Source organism: Mus caroli, chromosome 14, assembly GCF_900094665.2.
Source record: "Mus caroli chromosome 14, CAROLI_EIJ_v1.1, whole genome shotgun sequence".
Taxonomy (NCBI): domain Eukaryota; kingdom Metazoa; phylum Chordata; class Mammalia; order Rodentia; family Muridae; genus Mus; species Mus caroli.
Genome location: NC_034583.1, coordinates 22,852,705 through 22,860,002, shown reverse-complemented (window position 1 = coordinate 22,860,002; position 7,298 = coordinate 22,852,705).

Genomic DNA, 7,298 nt, shown 5'->3' with positions numbered 1-7,298 from the left:
GTTTCCAGAGGCGGAGGTTGTTGCAATTTACAGAGAGGATATAAAGGCAAGCCTGTGAGTGGGTGCTGGGCAGAGGCAGAGGAAGGCACTAGTACAGCCTTGGACCAGGTCCTCTCTGTGTCCTCCACAGAGCTCAAACTCAGTCATGAGACAATGGGCCCTGTGCAAGTGAGCACCCCTCCCCCAAGCGCTGCCTGCCTGGCCTGTTTCCCAGGTGTCCCAGTGAGACTGCCAGTGTGGTTTGTTACAGCCCCTGGCTTCTGCTGGCTCTGCCCAAAGAGGCTGGCCCTCCTAGTGCCTGTCTGCCAAGGGCTGGACCTGGGACTGGAGTGTTGTGGCCTCGGAGTGTTCCACCATCAGATCCTTGGCAAGGCAAGTGCCACCTCTGTCCTCTGCTCACCAACAGGTCAAGGAGGCAAACAAACCTCAGAAGCCTTTGGGCCTTCCAACCCCATCAACCTGAGGGCAGTGATTATTAATCCAGTTCATCATTTCTCCACCTGTCCAATGACACTGATGTTAACTTCCTCCTCCTCCTCCTCCCCCCCTCCTCCCCTTCTTCTCCTCCTCCTCCTCCCCCCTCCTCCTCTCCTTCTTCTTCTTCTCCTCCTCCTCCTCCTTCCTCTTCCTTGTTCTCTTCTTCTCCCTCCTCCTCCCCCCTCCTCCTCCACCTCTTCTTCACAGTGGAAAATTATAATCTATTTGGGAATGGAAACATAACCTTAGAGAGGTATATGTTTTTATTTCTGAATGTTCATTTCTATATATCTGAATGTCCTTTTAAAAATTATAAAATAGTTACAACATTTCTCTTTTCCTTTTCCTCCCTCCAATCCCTTCCATATATCCATCCTTGCTCTCTTTCAACTCTACACGAAGATCTACAGGCAATAAGGAATCCTGAAGTAGTGTTCTCCCAGAAAGAGCATACCAAGTGGTCAATACCCAATACCAAGTGGTCAATACCCAATACCAAATGGTCAACCTTGAAAACATACACACCAGTCACGTTCTACAGACTGAGTGGGTTATATTTAGTAATATATATATATGCATATGCATATATATATATTTGCATGTGATAAACAGTTAAAAAATGCTAACTTCTATGTACCCATCCTAGTAAAGATGTTCCTAACTCTTCTTGGCCACTGTAGGCGTCTAAGATCTTGTTTTATCCTGGAGTTCCACATTGGTTGGCTCAGTTCACGATGGATTTCAGCCATAGTTCAGTGCCTTTGGTCCCCAAGGTCACCTTTGGAATCAGAATCCTGACTCTGCCAGCATCCTACTGTTGGGGGTAATTCTCCAGTCCAAGGGTCTTTATTCAATACTTCATGAACCACATTTGACTTAGGCGTAAGACCTTGGGTTCCAACCTGGCCACCAGCTCCCTTCTTGTTCCCCTGTCCCCTCAGATCCAAGATTCTTTGAGTCTCCTGTTCATATTCCTTGTGGTTGTCAGAGGAAACTCCTCCTGCTTCCCACCATTGTCCCTCCGTGGTCTCCCTCCACTACTGGAATAAAATTGAGCACATGAACCCTCTAGCCTCTCTCCCACTCTTGTTCTTGTGGCCCCACCCCATCCATGTCAGCACACCAGTGTCTTGCCCTGCTTTAAGAACATTAAGGTCCAAGGTGGAGAGATGGCTCCATTGTTAGGAGTCCTTGGACCCAGGCATGAGAACCTAGATTTATCCTGGTGGTGTGGTGTATGTGACCTTGAAGACAGAGACAGGTGGATCCATTTGGCTCACTGGCCAGCGAGTCTAGCTAGCCAACTTAGCAAGCTCCAGGTTAATGACACTATCTCAAAAATAAATTAAATTAAAAATAGGTGGAAGGCACAGGAAGAGTGACACCTGAGGAGTGACACCTGAGGTTCTCTGGCCTCTACACACATGTACTCACAAAAGCACATATGCAACAACACAAAACTCAACTGTGCATGGTGGTATCCACCTTCCTCCCAGTGTAGGGAAAGCTGAGCCAGGAGGACTGAGAGCTTTGATTCCTACCCAGTGGTTTGTCCCTGGTGGACCCGGAGCCAGTAAAGCCCTTCTATGGGTGTTTCTCATTGTCAGGGTCTGAGGCAGGGACTGCCATTCTAGGTGTATTCTCTCTCCCCACCCCCCCTCTCTTTCTCATTGTACGTAGCCTCAACTGACCTGTAACTCACTTTGTAGACCAGCCTTGGCCTCAGACTCCCATAGTTTCATTTGCCTCTGCATCCAGAGTGCTGGGATTAAAGGCATGCACTACCAAATATCTTATGTCAGTTCTAGAAGAATAGGAGGATCAGAGCTCTAGCCTCTGGCTCTACCCCTGAAGACTACAATGACCTCTTGTACATAGTAGGGACTCACTAAGTGCCACTGAAATGAAAGTATTACTGTAAAGTGCCTGATATACTGTAAACGGAGCCAGCAACTGTCAGAACTACACCCAAAGAGAGGTGTGAGGAAGATGTCCCAGGGAGGAACCTGGTTGTTCCAGCTAATGCCCTCCATTCTAACCTGTCCGCCTTGAGACACAAAGGTGCTCTGTTGGAAGGTAGAAAGTAGCACAGATGTCCTGATGCCAGCATCAGGTGACAGCAAAGGGCGTGGCAACCTGAGAGCAGAGCCACACACTGAAGTGAGCTGTCCCTCTAGTTCTAAACAGGACCTCCCACAAAGGGCAGCCACCCTTAGAGTGCAAGTGCTCATAACCTAATGCCCCCTCAGCTATCTCCTGGGACCTCCACGACTACCAGAATGTACTGGGAGGCTACTAGGGGTGCTGAGAGGTGGCACCCACCATGGCATTGCTATTGGCATGGTTATATAGGGCATCACTTGGACAGTGATGCTGGATAGGAAAGGTTGCCTGGAATGATGGAATGAACTCTGGAACAACTGGGCTCTGAGTTCACCTCAGCAGGAAATTTTGGCACTGCTCCGCTAGCTTGGGCCAGGCAGTCAGTGTGGCAAAATGTTACACTTGGACCAGGCTGGAGGCAGGTTTTACACATACATACTCTCTCACACTCTCACACTCACTCACACTCACACATGCTCTTCGTAGTAGTTTGAATACTCTTGGCCCAGTGAGTAGCACTATTAGGAGGTGTGGCCTTGTTGGAGGACGTGCGTCACTGTGGGGATGTGCTTTGAGACCCTCCTTCTAGCCATGTGGTTACCAGCCTTTTCCTGTCTGTGATCAAGATGTAGAACTTTGGGTTTCTCCATTTCCATCCCTGCCTGGATACTGTCATGCTCCTGCCTTGATAATGGACTGAACCTCAGAACCTGTAAGCAAGCCCCAATTAAACCTTGTACTTATAAGACTTGCCTTGGTCAGGCTGGTGAGATGGCTCAGTGGGTAAGAGCACCCGACTGCTCTTGGAGGTCCGAAGTTCAAATCCCAGCAACCACATGGTGGCTCACAACCACCCGTAATGAGATCTGATGCCCTCTTCTGGTACAATAAATAAATAAATAAATAAATATTAAAAAAAAAAAAGACTTGCCTTCGTCATGGTGTGTCTCTCCATAGCCATGGAAACTGTACACACACACACACTCACTCCACTTTCTCTCACATTCTCTGACACTTGTCAAACACTGGCTCACACGTCCTCACCCTCACAGACTTTCACATACACTCTGACAGGACACGAACAACCCGCTAGCCAGCTACAACTCATCTCTGATGCTCTTGGATACCCAGCCTCTTCTCGAAACCCCTCGTTTTGTTCTCCCCTCAGCAGAGTGCTGCCATTGTCACACTTCTTCCTGGCCTTCTACAAAGTCTCAGTGCCTTGGCTGAGGCCCTGGGTAAAGACAGAGCCCAACCGTCTGCTACCAGCCTCAACTGGAACCGCAGACATGGAGGCTCAGGCTTTCTCGGCCAAGACCTGGCAGAGCTCACGCCCTCTAACCCAGAACCCTATGCCAAGAGGTGGTCCTGAGGGGTGCTCCCCCAATAGAAGCATCTGTGGTGGTAGTGGGCAGAGACTGGGGCCAAAGTGAAGACCGAACCTCCAAAGTTGTTTCTTTTTAAAAAACAGGCTCTCAGTAGGTAGCCCAAGTTGGCCTTTAAACTCCTCAAACCTCCTGGGTTATAGGCATGTTCTGCTATGCCTGGCTCCAACCCTCTTGAGAAAAGTCTTTCTAAAGCACCCTGACAGGGGAATAGAGAGCAGAATGACCCATGTGGAAATGTTGCTCCTCGGTGGCCCCAGCAGAGGTGACTAACCTTTACTTGACCTCACTATGTAACTTCTGACCTGTCTCTATGGAGTTGGGTCCAGGACTTTGCATTGGTGGGTAACAAGACCCTCAGGCAATTGTGTTAGGGTTTTGGGAATTCTGGCAGCCAGCCTGCTCAGATGTCGGGTGGTGAGGCTGGGTAGCCCTGAGCTCAGGGTTTTGCTGGCTCCAGAGAGGTAGCACACACCTGTAATCTCAGCACGTAAGAGGTCGAGACAGGCGGACTGAAGGTTGGGGGTAGGTTATGGGAGTGCGGTGGGGGTGGGGAGCTGAGACATCCATTGCACACCAATATCAGAATCATAGCAAGGGCCAGAAAAGCAGGTTCATCAAAACCAAGAGGGGTGTGCACACTTTTTATCCCAGTACAGGCAGGGGGATCTCTGTGTTGGAGGCCAGCCTGGTCTACACAGTCTACACAGTAAGTTCAAGACAGTCAAGGCTACCCAGTGAGACCTTGTTTCAAAATAAAATCTATCTTTTTTTTTAAAAGCAGGCTGGAGAGATGGCTCAGCAGTTAAGTGCACTGACTGCTTGCTATTCCAGAGGTCCTGAGTTCAAATCCCAGCAACCACATGATGGCTCACAGCCATCTGTCATGGGATCTGATGCCCCCTTCTGGTGTGACTGAAGACAGCGACAGTGTACTCATATAAATGAAATAAATACATCTTTAAAAAAAAAAAAAAGGTACTTAAAGGGATGAGATGATTCAGTGAGTGCTTGCTGCCAAGCCTGAGTGTGAGGCCTAAGACTCATGATGAAAGCAAAGAACTCTCCCTGCAAGTTGTCCTCTGACCTCTCTATCACACACACACACACACACACACACACACACACACACAAGAGGAGGGGGAGAGGAAGAGGGAGAGAGAGCGAGAGAGCTGGGATTTGGTACTTTGTCAGTTCTTTATTCCCACCCTTTATCCCCCTGGTTTCATCCCTATCACTAGACAGGAGAGAAAGAAGGATTGGGGAGTGGGGTTGCGTACGAATTCTTCAATCTAATTTATTTGTTCTTGTTTCTTCGTTGAACCACTAACAAACCACAACCAACCCCTCCTCTCAGGGCCATAGCATTCATAAACCCTTTGAAAAGCTCCCAGAATTCAAAACCTCTCACAATTGCAGGAACTATTTCCAGCTGGCAAAACCATGCCTCTGCTAGAGCATGAGGCAAATCGTTGTCAGGTGCTGTGGACAGTCCGAAACAGCCCATATTCCACACCTGGGAATAAAACAAAACATATTCTTACAATTTTTCTGTGGGTTTTTTTTTTTTGGTTTGTTTGTTTTAGGTTTTTTTTGGAGACAGGGTTTCTCTGTGTACCCCTGGCTGTCCTGGAACTCAGTCTGTAGCCCAGGCTGGTCTTGAACTGAGAAATCCACCTGCCTCTGCCTCCCAAGTGCTGGGATTAAAGGTGTGTGCCACCACTGCCTGGCTCTTTCTTTTTTCTTTTCTTTTTTTTTTTTTTAAAGATTTTATTTATTATTAAGTATACTGTTGCTGTCTTTAGACACACCAAAAGAGGGCGTCAGATCTCATTATGGGTGGTTGTGAGCCATGATGTGGGTGCTGGGATTTGAACTCAGGACCTTCGGAAGAACAATCAGTGCTCTTACCAGCTGAGCCATCTCGCCAGCCCAAGGCTATTTCTCTGTTTTTAAAGAAACCCAAATCTGGGGCTGGAGAGATGGCTCAGTGGTTAAGAGCACTGACTGCTTTTACAGAGGTCCTAAGTTCAATTCCCAGCCCCCACAGGGTGGCTCACAACCATCTGTAATGGGATCTGATGCCCTATTCTGGTGTGTCTGACAACAGCTACAGTGTAGTCATATGCATAAATTTATTTTAAAAAAAGGAAACCAAAGTTCTAGAATTCTCACTACACAAATGTAGTAAAAAATTGAAGCATGCATGTGTATTTGTGTGTGTGCATGCATGTGTATGTGTGTGTGTGTGTGCCTGATTCACATAGACTCAGAACTGCTGCAAGTACAGGCTCACAGCCTAGAGAGATTCAGAAGGGTGGGACTGAGAGACTTACAATTTCTTCTTCATCCATTACTTTTTTTTTTTTTTCTTTCAGGGATTTGGTGGCAATAACCACAATTGGCTTTTATCATCCGAAGAAAGCAAAAGAAAATTCCATCTTGAAAAATCTACTGCTGAGGTTAGGGGCCTTCGTCAACATGCGCTTTCCATTCCCCATGATTATGTAAAGCTGTGCCTGTGTTTCATAAGCCAGGCTGCTGCCTAGGATGTTTGGGGTAGAGAGCAGAGCCTCAGGCTGTGGATGTGACCCTGCCCTTGTTTGGCCATCCGTCCGGATGCAGCTCAGGGTGAAGTTACCCTGATGTGCCCCGACACATCTGCCGTTCACCATCCACCGTCTACCGAGTGGGCACCAATGAGGCGTGAATGGCCTCCAGCAGCTGCGTTCCTGAGTGACAGAGCTGGCATTGCTTTGGCAGCCCTGGACCCGTGTGTGCACTCCTGGGGCATGCCTCAGCTGGGTGCTGTGAGCCCTAAGCCAGCACAGCCCTTGTACTGAAGCCAATCTCCATGGCTATGGCCTTTGACACATTGCCAGGGCTCCTGGCCAGCAGAGCCCTGGGATGAGTCTTTATGGGGTAAGTGCCTAGCACTGGACCCATGGTACCTTACAGTGAGCAGGCTTGTAGGCTGGCTAATAAATCTACTGCCCTCCCTAAACCAGAATTTCCCTCCAGAGGCATTTTTGGGATCTCTCTATCTCTCAAAACAAATTTATTTTATTTGATGTGTATGAGTGCTTTGCCTATGTGTATGTATGTGTACTGTCTGTGTGTATGTATGTGTACGGCATGTGTGTATGTATGTGTACTGTCTGTGTGTATGTATGTGTTCTGCCTGTGTGTATGTATGTGTACTGTCTGTGTGTATGTATGTGTTCTGCCTGTGTGTATGTATGTGTACTGCCTGTGTGTATGTGTACTGCATGTGTGTATGTATGTGTACTGTCTGTGTGTATGTATGTGTTCTGCATGTGTGTATGTATGTGT